The sequence below is a fragment of the Chamaea fasciata genome, unplaced genomic scaffold (genome assembly GCF_029207755.1).
Source record: "Chamaea fasciata isolate MVZ Bird 193981 ecotype frontalis unplaced genomic scaffold, bChaFas1.0.hap1 SCAF_6, whole genome shotgun sequence".
In the NCBI taxonomy this organism is placed as follows: Eukaryota; Metazoa; Chordata; class Aves; order Passeriformes; family Sylviidae; genus Chamaea; species Chamaea fasciata.
The window spans coordinates 54,755,478-54,775,461 of NW_027094091.1; the positions used below are offsets into that span (position 1 = coordinate 54,755,478).

General features: G+C 41.6%; 1 protein-coding gene across 1 annotated transcript in view; it reads right to left on the reverse strand.

Annotated features, from left to right (window-relative positions):
* ADGRL3 (adhesion G protein-coupled receptor L3) overlaps window positions 1–19,984 on the reverse strand; it is a 480,878-nt gene that overhangs the window by 386,839 nt on the left and 74,055 nt on the right. Inside the window, exon 2 of the mRNA XM_066186413.1 lies at window positions 5,490–5,556. The gene's annotated coding sequence lies outside the window, so the exon portion shown is untranslated. The remainder of the gene's footprint in view (window positions 1–5,489; window positions 5,557–19,984) is intronic.

Genomic DNA, 19,984 nt, shown 5'->3' on the forward strand with positions numbered 1-19,984 from the left:
CCCACAGACAACCAGAACTCACGCCCTCACTCTGTTGCTGTGCCCAGTACAACATACACGGACATACCTGTGCATCACCCACCACTCTGCACATTAGGCAAAAGCAACTTTGCTTTACTTTAATTACTGCAGGCTTGGTAAATTGTAGCCCTTATCCATCAATAGGATGGCCTTCATTAGTCTGTTCCTCATCGTTTAACGTGACTATAAGCCATCACCAAACAGATTACACTGACAACTTTATTAATATCCTGCATTCAGCAAATGGAGAAGAAAAGGTACTATTCCGGTAACTGTTTCATGTTTGCCACCAGATACATGATGGAAATGTGTCCAGAAAATGCATTCTTGTCCAGTATCACCCATGGGTAAGTGCAGACACTCCTCAGTTGCAAGGAAGCCACTAGAAAAAAACTGCAAGAGAAGCAAAGCCACCACATGGACCGAAAAAAAAAAAAAAAAAAGCTAAGAAATACTGCCACACCATATCCAAGCATGCATTGCAATGCTCTACTGCACGCTTACAATTAGTATGAAGCTGTTTTCTTGGTACCAGTACTGGCCCAAAATGCCTGATCCTTCCCACTCCACAAACCCTACACAGTGACAAAAATCTGCTCTAATACCTGGATGGCAGCAGTTATGTTTCCCATTGGCCATTTCTGCAACCCAAAGAGAAGCAGCATTTCCAGAGCACAAGTTGCATTGTGGATGGGCAAAATCACCTGGTGAGGGTGTTCATGTTTGCCAACAAGCCAGGACTAGGGTCTTCATGCAATTAGCCTGGCAGAGACGCATCCTCACCCAGCTGGAACCCCTTGGTGATTCCCCTGGGCTAGGCTCCAGGTGGGGGACAGGGGGACAGCAGTAACAGCACTTCAGCACTGCACTGTTTCCAGCTTCTCTTCAGCCTACACTGTTTAATATCTGGAACATGTAATAATTATTATTAATTGCACTTAACTGCAAACTGTAAAATAAATGTAAGGAATGCACAAATAAGCTCTGGCACACCTGCAGCTTAGCCCCTGCTCTTCACTTGGGTTCAGCTTTACCATGCAAAGTTTGAAACATCTGCTACAGACATACTACAACAAAGCTTTGCAAAATCCGTCAACCTGCAAGCCTTGGCAACAACACCCAGTCCAAGAGAAGTAAGCAGCAATCTGGGAAGATACTCCCCAGGAATTAGATTTTGTAAACAAACATTTCAGCTAATTGCATTCTTGTTCTCAGTGCAATGAAGGCCCCATTTAGCCAAAGCATTTGTCTACAGAGTTTAGTTTCTTCCATCTAATGAACGCTGATCCTGTCTTAGCCTCTGCTGGTATATCATCAGGATCAACATGAAATGCTAATGGAGAGAGATGCTTAATATCATTTCAAGTGTTTAAGTTACAACTGCAGCTATTAGGGCAAATCCATTTTACCTGTTCCTCCTCAGGCTCCCCAGTGAGACAGATTTAAAAGTTTCCATGGGAAGAAGTGATTCATAATGGCTACACAGATGAGAGAAAAAGCCTTTCACCATTAATTACAGCCAGCGGTTTCCAAACCCAAGCTGGTCATTTCGTCGGCACAACACATAATTAGCAAGGCTCATTTTATTTCATTGCCTTCACAAATTGGTACACTTTTTAAAAAGCAAGGTGGCTGCCTCCAGCAGCAGGATAACCATGCCGACCAGACAGAAAAAAAAAAAAAGCTTTGTCATCCACTTGTAGTCCATTGCTGAAAAATCCAACAGGTTCCCCAGTTTTCACTCCCCTTACTGTTTGTGGTGCTCCCCATGGCATCCCGATCATGAGACTTTGAGGTGCACCCCTTTAAGACAATCATGGCCAGTCCTGTGAGTGCAGTTCTTGGAAGTGACAGAAGCTTCCTCTGTTTTAAACTTACCAACTGCCCAGTCAAAGTGCAGGACCTGCAATAGCCAGAGCAGTGAGGAGAAGGACGTTTCCTGCTACCCCCCCATAGAGAAACTGCACTGGATCCAGCCCCAGTGGCATCGAAGGCATCTTCATGGAGTGTTCTTTGGAGACATCACAGTAATAGGAGCAGGGGATCATGCATGGTAAGAGATACTGGACTCACTCGCCCAGAGAGAAGACTCTCAGGCACCACCTGCATTTTAAAGCAGGACTGTTTCTTTCTTTGCATGGCTTGGGCTGCCCCTCAACCTCTTGGAGGTGCAACTTCTCCATAGCAGAGGCTTCTGGAGGTTGCACCTGCCAGATCCCAGTTTTGAACAAGGCACCTAAAACAGTGGTTGTAGCCCCTGGCGCACGCTAGACAGAGCATGCTGCTGGAAGCTATTGTTGAAAATACTAAAGTTATCCTCATGCAGATTTTAAAAGGCCACTATTTATGCATGTAAATTCTGAAGGGCATTAGCAGCATCACTGACACGCTGACAGCCAGCCCAGCCTTGGGAAGGGAATAAGCAGCAGCGACTGCCTGAATAATTGATGTGCTTTTACTCTGCCCCATGGCCCAGTTATTACATTGCTCACTCTCTTCAACTGCCTGTGGTTTTTAAATTAATTAGAAATCTTAATGTCATGGCCAGCCAGTTAAAAAAAAAAAAAAAAAAAAAAAAAAGAAAAAAAAAAGACACCGAGAACAAAAGAAGAGAGCGCTTCTCATGCCCTTGAGCCTTGGGATTTCTTCCTTCGGTCTGGCCATGCAGGAAGTAAAAGCAGAGACTCAATTTCTGCAGCTTTGGACCCCGCTCACTGATGCTAACAGCAGCACAGCATGAAATCCACTCCATCTGCAAAAAGCCCCCATTGCATAGGGGTGAACATCCCCATCAAGGTCACTGCCTTGGTAAGATGGGGCAAAGCCTTTCCTAGGGGCTGGCTCACATGCAGAGCAGCCACTGTGTCTTCTGCAATGAAATACATCTGATACGTCCCTAGCCCAGCCACTGCAACCAAGTGCCATGCAAGACCAAATAAAAAGACACTGCTGCAGTCTGGAGGAATAAAAGAGCTCATGGTTGTTCTGCTCACACGGCTGACAGAGCTAAATGACTCTGTGGGATACTGTTCACAGGATGAAAAAAATTGCATGTGATGACCTGACCTCAAAGAAGAGGAGATCAAATATAACAACGTGAGTGGCCATTCTTTTGCTGCATATACACCCTTACCTACTTACAATATTGCTTATGTGAAACTTTAAAACAACACCTATAGCTTCCAAGAAACCTAGTGGGAATAATTCCCGTGTTTGAGCCACATTGCAATAGCGTGGGTAGCTGCGTTTCAAGGCCTCAGAAAGCACGTAGCCATGATGAATGTGGGCATGTTTTTAATCTCTTACTTGCAGAAAGAAATACTGGGGGTTTTTTTCAAAAATCTCTTTAAAACTGTCCCAAAGGCATAAATAAACATGAATGACTGAACTTGTACAGATAATTTTAAATTGCACAGGTAACTTAGACTAATATTTCACCTTCTTATACAAGAGCAGTGGAATACCAGTGAGACTCAACAGTATGCAGTCTTCCTCTTTGCCACCGCATTGTGCTATCCTGTAATCTGCACCACCTTTCCATTATTCCTCTTAGAAAGCTCACTATTTTCAAGAAATCCAATTTTTTAACCTTTCTTTTTGACATGGATAAACAGAGCATTGAACTGTTAGACTCCCAGTAAAGCTATACCTCATCTCCCACACATGTCAACTGCCCAAACAGGACAGTCCCACAGCAGAGAAATGAGCTGATGATGGTGACAGAAAGCATTACGGAGTTTTAAATGACACCAAAAATCCAAATGGAAGTATCCAACAAAATGAATCCCATTTTTTAGCACGTGGAAGGTAATTCAAAACACTGTGACCCCCAAATACTGGAGAATGTGGTTCTCCAAAAGTTCGACGCACTTTGAGCAAGTCTTTATTTGCTCCAAAAGCTGCTGCTTCTGTCTCCTCTTTTTCCTCTCCTGTCATAATTTTGCACTAAATTGATGCATGCAGAGACCACCGTAAGAAAAACACACAAAGTTCCACATAAGTTGCAAATTTAGGCCCTTGAAGTGTTTTTCAACATGCCTCTTGAGATTACGCTTCCATTTGTAGGGTGGAAAGATGGACTTCTAGAAAATGATAATGCTGATGCATGGAGAAAGCAGAATTGTTTCACCCTATAATTTGCCTGCATTTGTCATCTTGGTTTCATAGTGCCTCTAAAATGCACGTCTAATTATCAGCAGTATGGCACTGCAGATGTAGTGAACACAAGATGTCACTCAGATGCTTTTTCCAAACCCAAGCAATGAAATTAAGTGTCTTGTAAAAACATATCATGTGTTCATACAGAAAGTTTCCTGACCCCAGCAACATCTGCTCTGTGTCTCTCTTAATATCCATGTTTTTAAGTCTCACTAGGTTTGCTTTGCTACACTCAGATTTACAGACCTTCACATTATATATATTCATTTTGTTCTTCATACTGGTATCTACTGACACATTTTCTTACTTTAAAGTCATGATATTAATTACTACAAAAACTTACTGAAAGGCTCAGCTCATGTAGATTCTGAGTAATAATCATGCCTGACACAGACTTTAGGGCAGAGGTGAGTTCCTGGTCCCTCTTGTGGGTCACCATACAGCTGAAGGGATGTACCAGCTGAAGCAGGACCACCAATCTTCAACACAGCCATGCCTGCCTTGTCCAACTTTTCCTCCAGGGAGGAAAGAGTGCAAAACCACTCGAGCCCCTGTAGGGGTGCTCACCTCTCAGCCTTGGAAAGAAGGCAGAAGGAAAATACAGGAGATGGCAGCAGTACAGAGCAGCACAGCTCTGCTCACTGCTTTTTGGAGCCTACTCTTTCAAGATGCAGCCCCTGGCAAAGTGTCTCATGAAAGTTTGATGAACAGCATTTTGTTTAACACCAGCAACTGAGCCACAGCCTTGCCGAGCTGCGTTGCCCCAACAAAATGTCACGACCCAGGAGGATCAAGAAACTCGATTGCAAGAGGCAGGCTTTCAGGCAGCAGAGGAGCTCACAACCTCTGGAGCAGGGTGCACCACCCCACGAGCTACTGGGTCACTGAAACATGGGGAGGCCGCTGTAACGCTGATGATCACTGAGCCTCCTCTGACACTTGCCCAGCAGGCTGCAAGGCTCCACCAGGCAGTCCTGCAGACACAGCGAAGTCTGCAGCCTTCTCCATTGCCATATATAAGCCTTGATTTTTTTTTCCCCTCTTTTACCCTTTTCACTTCTACATGTAGTGAAAATATTCACGGTATGCTCTTCCCTACCATTCGCTTCAGCATTTTCATGCCCTGCTGCTTTAGTTCCCCTGTTCCCTTTACATAAAGGAATATTCTCAAGAAACAACTGTGCCTGCATAACTGAAAATACACAAAACCCATATGCAGACACAGTGCTGGGGGCTTATGCAACGTGATCAGGTCTAAATATTTTAGCACAGCAAACAAATGAGGCTCGACTGTATGGTCCAGTAATTACCTTTTCTTGTTCGTCAGGTGCAAGAAATCCACACACTATTTTTTGCAGAGTACTGTATTCAACATTTCTGGAAACAAAGAGAAAAAGAAAACAATTAAAAAATGTTTATACTTCCCTCTGAGGACTTATCAAGCACTCACGAACTTTCTGCTATGCATTTACCAGAGGACAGAGCCAGGAACAACAGATTTTCATCAACAGAATTGATTTTTGGAAAGTAAGAATTTTTAATGTCTATGAAGTCGATCTCTTCATGGGAAGACAGCAGTAACACATATAAAACAGTGGTCAGAGAAAAAATCAGTGGACAGCATCTCCCAATAATTGAAAAAACTTTAGAGATTCAAGTAGATTTCAAACACGCATGCAGGTACGTATCTTTTCCCACAACAGGCTCCAATGTGACCTGGAGAAACTACTGTTCAAGCAGACAGTTTATCAGAGGATTTCAGAGGTTGCTGCACCAGAATAAAAAAAATCTAGTTTGAAAAGAAGCTAAAATAAATTATGATTGCAAGGATAGTAATTCCTTGTCCTCAGCAGCTACAACTTAAAATTTCTCTGTCCCTTTATTTCTTCAGTATTTACTTCTAATTACAATGTTAGATGCTAAATATAACATTAATTGACAAAACAATGAAATGGATGGATCCAGGTCAGCCTCCTGGAAGTGTTGGTTTTATTAGGACTAATTACACATGAAAAATTGCTCCTCGCAGTTGGATTGCTACAGATGAAACTTCAGTGAGAATCAGTCTTGTCAGAGTCAAGCTGGACAGCACAGGACCCCAGGACCTCATCCCATCCCCGTGAAACAATTAGAAAATGTAATTAAAAACTCATGCAAGGGAAACAGCAATGAGTCCTCCTGCCTGAATTTTGCTTCCAACATCAACCCCAAACCCAGCTCATTTTCTGTAACCTGTAGGGGAGAACACAGGTCATTTGAGAGAAGTGTATGGAAATGAAAAAAACCTTTTAACGGCTGATTAAAAAAGGATCCAGTGTTAAGCTGGGGCCAATTGTTCCAGATACAGCAGCAAGTCCCCAAGCCTTTCCCAACCAGCAGAGTTTTCACTCTGCTGCCATGGATCCAGACCCTGGACCACCCTATACTTTCAAAAGTTTCAGACCAAAAAAGATGGTCCTGGAGCTCTGGTTTCACATCTGAGCTAATCCAGAACAGTCTGACTTTAATTTTCAATGGTAAAAAAAAGAAAGCTGCACCCCAGCTACAAGCACTCCTCAGCAGATCCTCCCCTGAGAGCAAGAGAAGAACAAGGCCGAGGCATTGGTCCCTAACATATAGTTCATCTTATTTATGTACTGAAGAAGCAATTGCTTGCATTCAGTAACCTTGGAAATCAGACAAGTAAATTAAAACTTAAAACAAGGCTTGAGAGTCCAGCATGCATGCTGCTTTCTGAGTGATTTCTCTATAATAGGCAAGTATGGATGCTCTGGAAAAAAAAACAAGACCTATTCCAGCTTGCCTGTCAGCAAAATTGCCTCTGTAAGCAATAAACAGGCTTTGGGTCATCTAAGAAATTTACAGGCAAACTCAGGGTAAGGCCAGTTATTATTCCTCACTGTACAAATGAAAAAGTCTCTAGATGTACAGACTATACCCTCTTTCAGCCTTGGATTTCAGCCAAATATATACAGTTTCAGTAGGAAAAACCACTTTTACAAGTGTAGAGCAGACCAAGCAACACCTCATAAGGGCATCCATATACTTTATTTCTAGGAAAAATGCCATTTGTTTAGACTACTCTACTTGTGCTTTATAGCAAAACCTTTAGCTGCTTCCAAGAAGCTTTTGGAGAATAATTCTCATTTGATGGGAGCAGTACAAAGAAACTGTAGGTTGCCTGGTTTGAAAAAATTAATGTTTGTTAGCCCATTGCCTTGCAATGGCTTTTAAAATAAAATTAAAACAAGATCCTTGTTTCATTTATTATACCCCACATTTTACTTCTGCTTGAAGCATAAAGGACAAGATATAGCACAACATACTGTGGTTTATGGCTCTTCTGTGTCGTTTTAAGATTCAGTACATGCTCTTCTCCCAGCTCACCTTTATTTTATCATAATGTGAGTGTACTGACTGGTAAATTTTTCTTGCCTTCCCTTCCCAAATGCCAAATGTGTAACCTTGAGTTGGCCTCTGCCATATGCTATTTCTATGCAGATTTCAAATGCAGATTGGGGAATTCTTGTTCTTGTTAAAATAGGAAGGGAACCATACAGGGATTCCTGCAAGAGCAAAGATCTTGCAAAATACTTGTTAAAGAGTCGATGCACACTGGCAGTGGTGCACTGCAGGAACTACAGAGATTTGGCATTAGCCCTAAAACAGAGAATAAACACACTGAAGAAAGAGGCATTGCTTTACCTCTGACTCCTACTAATACTCAGAGCAGTGGAGCTCCTGCCCTTTATGCAAGGGAACCTTGTTTTGATCCCCTTTTACTGTTCTCCACAGTACTTGACTAACCTGCTTGCCCCCAAACCTACAGTGTTTCTCAGAAAGCATTTGCTGCTTCTTCCCCAGTTCTCTCCTGGTCATACTCTGCCTGGACAATTTGGAAAGTGCTCTCACTCAGGACATAAAGAAGAGGGGGATCACATCTCTCCCTTGCTTCACCCCACATTACCCTGTAGCTCTACCTGCCAATTTTACTGCTAAATGAATATAACTTCATTATACTTCAACATAGCCCACTTTTACTAACATGGCTGCTGGTGTTCATGTGGCTTAATATTTCTAAATCCACTGCTATGGTGAGTAATGCATCCACCCACAGAGGACAAGGGCACGTTGCTCTGCATCACAAGATGCCACAAGAAGGGTAATTAATCTCCAAACTGGCATGCTGCTGCACCATCCCAAACCAGAAGCTGCTAATAAGGAGAGCAACAATAAACACTTGATTTTGGCAAGAGCAAAGGCTAGGAGGAGAATCCATCAAGATGGATGGCTCACCCTCAAGGATCTGTCTTCACTGCAAAAAGCCAAGCAGCCCAATTTCTGTCGCAAATGCTCACAACAGAGGGACCCACAAAAAAGAACATGAAGTTTTAGGCAACCAGTAGGAGGCTTCTGAAAAAGCCTTGCTTGTTAAAACGTACCAAGCACCTTACTTCTGGCTCTGCAGAAGCAGAGAAGTGCACACCCAGCATCAGTGTCATGCTTTTGGGGGTGAAAACTCATATGGAGCAGCACTGCCTTGGCTCCCAGGCATCAGCATCTCTGCATCAGCCCAAGAAAACCCAATCAGCAACTTTCACCCACGGTGACTTAATTAACAGGCACCCTACAGATTTCTCCGAATCCTCCACACTGACACCCTCCATTACCAAGCTCTTTTGATGAAAGTGATTAAAGCTAACAATTATAATTTCTTTTAGAGATGCCCCTAGAGGCTTCGGCAAGGCTCAGACTTCATTGTTCACAGAACACAATGCAAAGAAATCTGTCTCCTGAAGAGCTCATCCTCCACAAAGACAAGGCAATCAAGAAACAGCAGAAAGAAAGGCAAGGAGACAAAAAAATTTTGCTCAAGATCAAAAAGCAGGGCTCTGACAGAGCTAGGACAAAACCCACCTCCTCCGGAGTACTCATGAGGCCATGCTGACTCTCTAGTACTAGGCTGATCAACTAATACTCTTTATTGATCAAGTGTCAAGAGCAGGTGAAGTAGTTCAGTGTTACTTGCTGTTCTGGTTTTGATCACGTCTTTTTGTGGTGGCTCTATATGCAAAGCTAACCATGACAGTGAAAGGGTTAGCTCCCCTTCACTGTTCACTTCCCTTTCATGTTCCAAAGAAATGCTTCCCATACTTTTTCATGCAGATTACTGACAAATCAATCTCCCTCAAATTTTTTATTCTTCCATCAATGCTCCCAACAAAGAGTGATTGCTCAAGCACCCTTCTCAACCTTGCACTTCCAATTTTTTAAGGAATGGTCAATCTCAATATGCATAATTATAATTGCAAATGGATCGTTTCATCTTGCACTCTTCTGTTTTAATGGGATTATGTACCGTCAAATCTCTACAGTAACATTTAAAGTAAAGATGTCCTACGTCATTCATGTGTGGTTTAGATATTTAAAACATTAATATGCAACCTGTGATATTACAAAAGGTTAGATTTCTAACTACCTGGCTCAGTTATGACACCATAAATCTGATGAAGTCTTCACTGATTACTAGAAAAATCTTTCCAATGCAGTATAACTATAATTTAATAGAACTTCTTGACATACAATTCATGAGCAAGAGAGTGATCCTGTTGTGCTTTGTACAGGGACAAAGAACTAAGCACAAGTGTGCAAAGTGACTGAAGCTTTTCGTCTTTGCAAACAACTTCAGTGCATAAAATATTAAAAGCAATGCTAAACTAATCTCTGGCAAGAAGTGCAGGCAATTCACTACAACTTGTATTACAAATGCCTTTGGTTTACCATTTAAAAAACATTAGAGTCTACCATTATGGTTGTGTATCACAGCGCTGTACATTAACCTCTGTAATTTTCCAACATGGTATATTGCAGTAACACAAATTAGGATATCTGGAAAAAAAAGCTTAAAAAGATGCAATATTTAAAGAGAGCAGACAGGAAAGCTCCTTGCTCCTTCCTGCCAAAGACAGCAGGAGAAAGTCCAGTCCTCTTTTCCTCAAAGCAAATGGTAAAATCCCATTAATTTCCCTTGGAACCGACAGATCCGCGGCATCTGGGAAAGGATTCAGTCTAAATACATCACAGACATAACAGATGAATGATTTGGGGGAAAGGGGTCGCCTGCTCTCATTTTAACACTTCTGTGTAACAGGAACGGAGCAGGTCATTTCTGTAAGCTTGAAAACGCCTTGTGAGCTTACAGTAGGATTTTCCTTCAGCGTTTTTTGCCTTCTGTCTCCATTTTCTTCCTGTTCATACACTTAATGGCTTTCAAATCTATTGAGTGTACAAGATACTGAAAGCCTACACTTGATATTTACTGTTGTAGGACCCACATGGATGAAATATTGTTCTCCTATGATTAAAAGGAAAACATTTCCATTTCACATATTTTGGAACAATTATGTGTTCTCCACTAAAGAAACAAACTGGAAGCTAAATTTTCACTTGCACATAGTATGGAAGTTTTCGTAGCAAGATATCTATTTCAGGAATTGAAAAAAAGTCATAAAAAATTGCTCTTCATGTTTGCAAATTATTCTAATTTCCATTATGTAATTTGTCCACTCAGAAATATCCCTAATAACCAAACCAGAAAAATTTCATTTCGTTTTGTAGCTGTTTACAAAGATTCTTTTTTTTTCCTTTGTGGGATAAGAGACTTGTAAAAATATGAAGAAAAATAAGAAAGAAGAAGAAGAAAGAGAATACAACTCAACACCAAGACAGCAACATTCACCTAGGGTGTGCTGAAGTCCTGCTTCTTCTGTGCAGGATGCAGAACACACACTCAAACCTTCCCTATGAGGCCACTGACTTGCTGCTCTCCCTCCTACAGAACTACCTGGCTCCTTTCCCTCACTCTCCACTTCTAATGTTTTTGAAGTTCCATCCAAACCTAAATGCTTCTGTTAAATATATTGAGTTTGAGGAGAAAAAGGTCAGCTTCATTTTGTCTCAGCTGGCTCTAGCACCCAGCTGTCAGGGCCAATGGGTGCTGGGGTTAAGTGAGACTTTTTGAGCCTGTCTTTGAAGCAGAGAGCGGCCATTTTTTCAAGCTGGCATCCCAGAGATATTTCTTCCCAAGCAATATACTGGTTCCAAGTGGTTTTTGAAGCAAGCAATCAGGCAGCTATGTGAAACTGAGGATCTGGTATTGGAAGATCCAGAGAGCTCCCTGCAACAGCAAGGCATTTAATGAGAGAGGAGAGGGGAGCCTGGAGCCCTGCCAAATCTAATCCTGGTTATACGTGCCACAGCTGGATTTCTTCAAGTAGGGGCTATTACACTGGCACACTGCTGACCAAAATCTTCTGTTTCGTGTAAATTCTCTGCAAAGACCTTAGGAGATAAAACTGATTAATCCTAATTAAAATGAAAATCAAGGAAATGACACAGTCTGTTGAATCTACTTGATGAATCAAAAGCTTCCCTCATTTCTATGTTAATTGTCTTTTTACAAATGTGCAGCACTCTCATACGCACGGAATAATGTTTTCATATTTTTCTTCACTTGGAACATTGCAGGACAGATGTTACAAAGCAATGAGAGAGCCCTTCTGCATTATCAGGCCCCTGCAGAAGTCCCTAGCTGGGTGCTGACTCCTTTCTCAGACTTCTCATGGCTTTAATTAAAAAAAAAAATAATAAATCCCAGCCTGCAGCAGTGTAGCAGTGCTGACAGGGAAGGCAGGAAAGGACTGGCACCAGGCAGGACACAGCACCTTCCAGGATGCTGCTGAACTGTGTGCAAGATGCCCCATTAGCACTGAGCAGGGAATGTACCATAAGTTAAATTCAACTCACACAAAACACACAAAATCCCTGCTCTCCATTTGCATGAGACCCATAACATTCTGTGAGACGTCGTTACTCGAGCTTTTATCAAAAGCCTACCTGCACATGACACTGTATCACAGAGAGCACATTTGGGAAAGCAAGCAACCTGCAAAGACATTCTTGAAGTGCAGAAACGCAGAACAGACCCTTTCAAGGACAGTTCAACTTAGGACAGGAGTGATTTAAAGAGGAATGAACCGGCACACTGTTAACACCAGCCAATTAAGAGGTGGAATGCACAGAAAGGTCTCCATAGGTATGTATGTAACACATTAAAGGGATCCACATTCTGTTTGTATCCAGTCAAAATCGTATCTTGCCTAGACTTGTAGGGAGGCAAAACTAACCTAAGTGGTAAAGGCACACTGGACAAAATCCAGAATCTGCTGCATTACTTGCTTAGACACCATTTATTGTGGTTACATTTTATTATACAGTAGTAAAAAATTACAAGGCAACATCCTGTGTTATTTCCCGCTGGGATAAATGATACAGATGTACTATTAAACCTCAAAACCAGCACCAGTCTGCCAGGCTACATTCCATTTGTGTCTTTATAATGTGTCAATAGGCTGACATTTATGCCTTCTGATGGTAAAGCAAATTATGTTATAGACATTTAAATATGCCATAAAATGCCTAGCACTGCACAAACTTAGAACTCTTCCACTCTTTACCAAAACAACATACACAAATTAAAAATCTCACCAGACAGCAGCATCCAAACTTAGAACATATTGGTTTCCTTTTTTCCCATGCTAAATTGATTTTTGTATTGCTGTCAGCCCCAGCTAACACTGGGAAGGCACTCATGAAAGTCTGCCACAATTTGCAGCCCAAGGGCATCCTAAACCATGGAAATGCAGCAGAAAAGGGATGGTCCTATAGGGATCTCACTGCACGTCACACACTGTATGTGAACTAAGACATGATCTAACCATGGTAAGTGATGCTGAGAGCTTGAGGGGCATCAAGTTTAATAATTCTGATTTTACATGAGCTCTCTCTGCTTAGTCACCCCCAGCTCCTTTGAAAAAGCCAGTCTGGCAAGAAATCAAGACAAAACACTCATAGATTGGCTATTAAATGTCCTGCTTGTGAGAAGTATCAAGAAAAAACATGGACACTGACATACAATGGATATTTTAGGCCCATCATATTCTCGCATTAATGCCATTCACCAAAGTCTGTTAACTTGAAATGAGGTTCTAAGATATGCAGGTGACAAAACCAGACTGGGGAACAAAGAAATTCATCCTTGAGGCTAGATGGTCAAAATTAAAAAGTCCCTCCATGGCTGAACTGCAGGGGCTGTCTGGGTTACAAGAAGATTGGAGTAACTGGAAGTGGTGAATGGGGATGCATAAACAGCAAAACATGATGGGTTTGGTCTAAAACCAAAGAAGCCCCAAGGCTGTGGTTCAAGCTATTTTAGCACACATAAAATTCCATAATAATAAAAAAGATAAGCAGGCAAAAGCAAAAGTGGAGTTCAAAAATATGCGGCCTGGAAAGGCATGCTGGAAGGAGGGCTGCATGCTCCAATTACTATCCCTCTAGCAACTGGCATGTGAGGATAAGGAAAAGCTGCAAACACACCAACTCCATAGTATTCTGCAGGGATCACATCTTGAAATTATTGTAATTGGAATAAGGGGTACTGATGCTTCAGGGACTTATTTTAAAAAATGTCCTTAAAAGAAAATTATCATAGAAAACAAGTCTGGGGTATTTTGCCTCTGAGAACATTTAGAGCTTAATGCATTAAAAATGCAGCTGCATCAGATACTGCACTAGGATTGTCCATGATCAAGCTGCAGGCAGGAAAATGCCAGGCTGAGCCACTTCATTACAGTGCTTACCATCAAAATGAGACAGAAAGTGGCTGCTTCTCCACTCCGACAAGTTTTTAATTGCATCTAGAAATTACCTTCTACTTTAAATTTCATTCCAAAATTATGTCTAATAGAGGCTGCTCAAGATGAATTTGTCACACTTCTAAATAATTATTATTAATATGACAGTAACATCTTTCCCTGGAGTTTACACCACCTAAAGTGTCTTTGAAAAAAATGTCCTTATCATTAAACTTAGCACCAAACGTGACTGAAATGCAGAATTATACTGACCTTTTTCAATTCCAAGTGGCTTGGCAGTCACAGTCCTCCTCCAAAAGGAGGCCCATCACCTCTTCTGTTTTGCTGGCACTAGTGAACCTCTTTTGAAGGACAGAAGAATGCCTTCCCATGTCAGAGCACGATGAACACACACACAGGCACAAGCTTAGATGATACTCATAACCAAGACTAAAGATTATTAACAGGCTGCATTTTCTCAAGGCAACATGGTCCAATCTAAAAGTCCCAGGATGACCAGATTTTCAAGAGTACCTTCTACAAGCTCATTCAGTGAGCTTTGCATCCTGTCAGGGAAAATACCACATGTGAACAAAAACAGTAAAGATCACCAACTTTGCAGCATTGGCAAAGCATGGGCCTTGAAAATTCTGCACCACCAGGACCTGAAGCCACCAGAAAAGCAGAGTGTCTCTATGCAGACATCCTCTTAAAATCAACTATCCAACAATCTGCTACACAAATTCAATGAGAAACCTTCCAGCTCATCCAGCTTTTTAAAATCGTGAAGATTTTAAAAAGGAAGGAAAGAAAGGCTCCTGCTCCTTCTAAAGCAGAAAATAAAATTTTCTCAAAAAGAGGGGCTCCAAGAAAACTACACAGTCACACCCTGAAAAAGTTTTCCTTTCATTTTCTACAGGGCAGATCATCCCACAAGTTTTAAAGATGTGTAAATGCAGCTAATCCAGACCTAAAAGTATCTCTGTAAATGTAACATAAATAAATGAAATGCAGCATGAAGAAATCCATGAGAGGAAAAATCTTAACCAGTGTCTCCTCACACAGTTATTATGCAATATTAGGATTCAATCACCTTTTTCCTGAGACATGAAAGCTATATAAAGACTGGCATATAAAGACATCTCTGGCTACAGTTGCTTTGGAACTGACTTCAACCATCTTTGTTTTATTACCTCAGATAGCATGATGTCATCAGAAGCCTTTTAATGTCTTTTAAGACCTTCTCCAGTTTTCTTAAATTATTAGGTGTGAATATGTGCACGTGTGTGGCATTTCTTTATTCCTGCAACCATGTGATAAACTGCCGTGCCACAAGATAAATTGCATTCGGTTTACAAATTTGACCTCCTCACTTGAACTCTGCCTGCTAATCCATTTCAGCTGGGACTATTTCTAATACGCCATACTTCCAAACAGCTTTCAAACAGCTGTAGGGGCTTTTTTTTTTAATGTGTATTTTAAAATGGATTTCACATTAGAAGTATTTTCTTCTTTGCACCGGAAAGTGGAACAGATTACAAGCAGACAGACCAGCTCCAGGATCGAGTGTCAGATACATCCCAAGCCAAAGGGGAATAAGAGCTGCTCTAGGTGTACAGGAAACCTTTTTGGCGTGGGGTGATCATACCTTTAATGGTGTTCCTCCAACAATATCTGCCACACACCTACAATCCCATTTAAATCCTCAGGAGTTATCTTCCTGCATCAGCCTGCAGCAGTTTTAATGAAGGTTTAGACGCTCAAGCCTGGCTTTCACATATGTCACCCCATGTCATGCAGGTGAAGCATCACCTTACCATACAGGGCTCTCAATTAAACCAGGAGCTGTGCTGCTACCTGCTCAACTCCAAGCAAGCAACTTGGGTAATACTCCGTTTCCACAAAAACTTCTGGAATTCAGAACAAACACCTCAAGTTATGTGCTGTGATACAGAAGGGGTAACTAAAAATCAAATCAGTTTTGGGTTTCCCTTTGGAACAGATGAACATATTTTAATTGTTGTTAGTTTTCAAGAGGTAGCACAGAACCAGATCCCACTAACACACATTTTCTTTGTAGGTTTCAGAAGTCCACTGCTTTTCAACACCCTGATTTTTTATTTTTGCCTTTCTAAATTTCCTTGCTTGGTTCCATCCTAATTTTTTTTTTAAGGTAAACGAGAAAGTTTTGTTTGCAGTTAGCCAGCACAAACAAATCATCTCTCAACTACTCACCATAATTTTTCACAGAAAGGACAAGAATAAGTTTTTTAATCACTTGCTTAAATACCCATGACAGAAGAGCCCTACTGCTGCCAAGCTGCCCCTTGCATTTGCCACGCCTGACCTAACAGCAAAACCTCCACTTTCCTGGCCTCTCCTGGAATCTCAGACAAGATGGATGCTCAGAGTACTGCTTCTCATTCAGCCGATGGGTGCATTTTACTAAGCAAAGCAGCCAACTGCACAGTCTAAGTATGAGCTTAACTCTACATATGCTCTGAGACGGCAGGACCACCAGCTCACTTTGCCACACCATCCCTAATACAGGGTGTAAACCTCAGCATTACTCCTGCACGAAGAAAACAAGCCAGCCCCCTTCTCAGCTTCAAATAACTGAGAAGGCCCAGCAGCCTCCATAAAACTAGTGTGGATGAAAATTAAGGATGTAGTTAAGGGCCCTTGCCAGACCGAGGTCTTGCTGTATTTTTCCAAAAGAAGTTTGATGGCATCAGATATATAAACATGACTGGCTTAAGCAATTAGACCTGCATTTGCTATAAACTCTGCAATCAAATATTCATTTCATTTTGCAATGTCATCAGTAGTCTGACACGAGTAAAAGCAAATTAAAAATGCAGGAAAGTATTCCAGGTAATCACATGCTTTTTTAAGGAGCGAAATTACTTATTTAAATTACAGAGACACACTGAATGGGATGGCTGTGAAAAAAACCTATTGCAGGAACTGGCAGAGCCACTGGTTTCGAGTAAATCAAAACTTCTGCATGATGATACTTTATAACAAAAGCACCAACTAACAGGGTGGGGTTCTTTACGCACTCCAAGCCCACATTATAGATACTTTCTACTTCTAGAAAACTGCACTCGGTTGAAGCCAATAGTAAAAATTTGACTGCCTTCTAGGCACATCAGTTTTGGCTGATATGTTTTCCACAAGCTACATAAATTATTAATCGTCTCTGAAATTAAAAAAAATAAAGGTATTAAGTAAAAGTGCACTTTCCTTGGGTGATCCTTTAAGGGAGTTCTGCAAATGGAGGTCTCAAAGGATACCACAGTTTTATTCACAGTTGGCTTGTGTTTAGATATATGAAATGAATGATCAACTCTTAATATGATGAGCATTGCTCAGGATTTCCTTAACATGGAAGAGAAGATCTTACTAATGGTTTCACCTGAAATGAAGAAGGCAGACCTCTAGTAATTAGAACAAAGAAGTACTTTATATTTCCCTTCTTTTTGCATAAACCATTACTGAGGTCATTTGGCCAAAAAGCCTCAGCAGCTGAACGCCCCAGAGAAATGTGTCTTTTGAATCTGCTCTGCTGAACCTCACAGAGAAACCCCATTCCTGCTGGTGCTTCTTCATTGATATGGACAAGTATAAACAGAGACACAGCATCCAAAACATTTCACCAGAGCAAAAATATTGGTTGAAAAAACTTCAGGTGAATGACAACAGGAGACTAGCATTGTTTAAACAGTATGAAGAACAAAAAAAAAGTGCAAGTCAGCTAGCAGAGTATTGAGAGGCAGTATGCTTTCATCCAGTATTAGATTTATCAGCAAAAACCCTGGACAGAAAAACTAAAAAACATTTGGTAGAGTCAGGATTGAATACCACTCTCGTAATTGACTGAAGTGCTGGTGAGACACTAATGACCTAAAAGGAAAGGAGGATGGACAGATCCATGGCAGCTCCCAGATGTCAAAGGCTGCTTCACACCAGATGGCTGTGGGGGACCATGACAGCTGAGGTGAGAACCACCCTGAAGGGCAGTCGGTACACACACCTGACTGGCATCACAACTCATGTTCAACATCCTCAAATTGCAATTTACTGGCTGGCTGGGATCTCCTTGAACACTTACTTATCGGAGACATTCACACCTATTCCTACATCTGGAACAAGTGACTCCACTAAAGCACATCACGTTAGGGCAATAAAAATGATAGCAACGGGTCTGAACTGGGATACCAGCAAGCCCTGATGGCTGATGTACATTTTTCACAATCATTCTGAACTGCTCTAAGAGGTCCCTGTGCCCAGAGTGCTAAGCAAACCCTAAGCAGTGGATGGTCCCCCAGGATAAATGCAAGAAGCTGCTTGCAGAAGCCCACCTCAAGCCCTTGCTCAGTGCCAGCAGCACCAAGGACTTCCTCGTAAGACCTATCTTCACAACTTCTGGACTGTACTTCAATCATGGCACCAGCAGAGAGAGCATAGCAAAAAATTTGTGCTAGCAGCATTGAACAAAATGTAGTATATAAAGGAAGCTGACAGGAAGGTACATTTTTGCTGAGCAGTATCCGATAAATAAATTATAAAGAACTGTAACTGCTAACTATTAAGAGACAGATTTATATGATAGCTAAAGCTTTCATAGTTGAGGAAGGAATGTCTAATAAAACAGTATAGCTGTGATTTAGTACGGTGTTTAAATTCATCGTTACATGTATTTTGTATTTCCGACTGGTCTTCGCTACCAAGTCATATATTGGCTTTGCCTGATATACGTATCCTTTTTTGCATATGTAATGAGCTTATCAGCTTCCAGTGGAAAAGGCAATTTAAGAGCTATCTTCTCCCAAGGTTTGCACTTAAATATGCTGGATGATTCATCCGCTGTCCTAATAGACACAGGGAATCCAACAAGGTGAAAAATGTTAAAGGCTCAGATTCTGCACAGCACAGTAGGAGGATGAAGAGCACAAAGACATTAAACTGAGAGGGCCTGCCTTACCCAGCAAGGCTTACTGTGACTGGGGAAAAAAAAAACTCAACAAACTTCCTTATACATTTTTATCATTTGCTAAGACCTTTTGGTCGTGCATGTCAGGCCTTGATCATCCCAGAAATACAGGCCGAGGTTCCTCAAATTGGTCTTAAAGCCTTCAGTCACCTGGATAAAGTGGCCGAGACACCCAAAACAGCTTTCAACATCCACAGGAGCCACTGGAGTTTTAGCGTGTCTGAGATTTGCAAGGCTGTGTTTTAAAGCCTAGCTTTGGGCAGCGTTCCCCGGAATCCTGGCCCAGCTTCTCCCATTTCCAAGCTGGAAGGGACGTATGGCTCAGCTGCTCTGGATTTCTGTGTAACACCAGCCAAAGGATTTCAGCTCAGTGCTCCAGCCACAGTGAGTGCAGCTATTGCCGGTCAGTCTGTGCCCTGCCCCACGAAGATGGAAATTAATGGAAAATAATTTTTCCTGTTGCAAAATTTGAAGGTTTGAGGGAGAGCTACATCCAACTCTGATTGCTCTTCTCAGTGTCATCATACACATTTTACTGTAGCCACAAAAGCAAAGGAATCTGCAGGACTTGATGCTGCAGTTATACCACAGAACTACATATGAAGACATCTCAGTTGAATACTTCAAGATTTCTTTCTTAATGAAATCTTTTCCCTATACTTTTCATAAACACTTAAATAGACAAAACCAGAAAACCACTATGAAAACTCTTTGTCCAGTTGCAATGTTTTGAAAATAACACCCAAACCATGTTTCTATTGGATTTAATTCATGCTGAAGCCCAAGTGAACATTTAAGCAGCATTTATCATCTTCAGAGCACTGTGCAATGCAAGTTAATGCATGATTTGTGGTCCTGCTCAGCTGGTCTGCGGCCCTGTAATTCCTGAGTATCTACATCCTTCAGCCTGACTTGAGTCCTGCACCCTGAAGAGCCAACAGCCACCCACCAACCGGGCACTGGCAAGCTGCAAGCGTTTCAGATCAGCAGCAGCTCAGGACACTATGCAATAAAATCCTGGTGTGGTTCATCTCTGTTTCATAGTAGTTCCTACTTTGGACTCACAGCTCAGCTAAGACTTAGTTAAGATAGCTCATAAAATACTATGCTATCC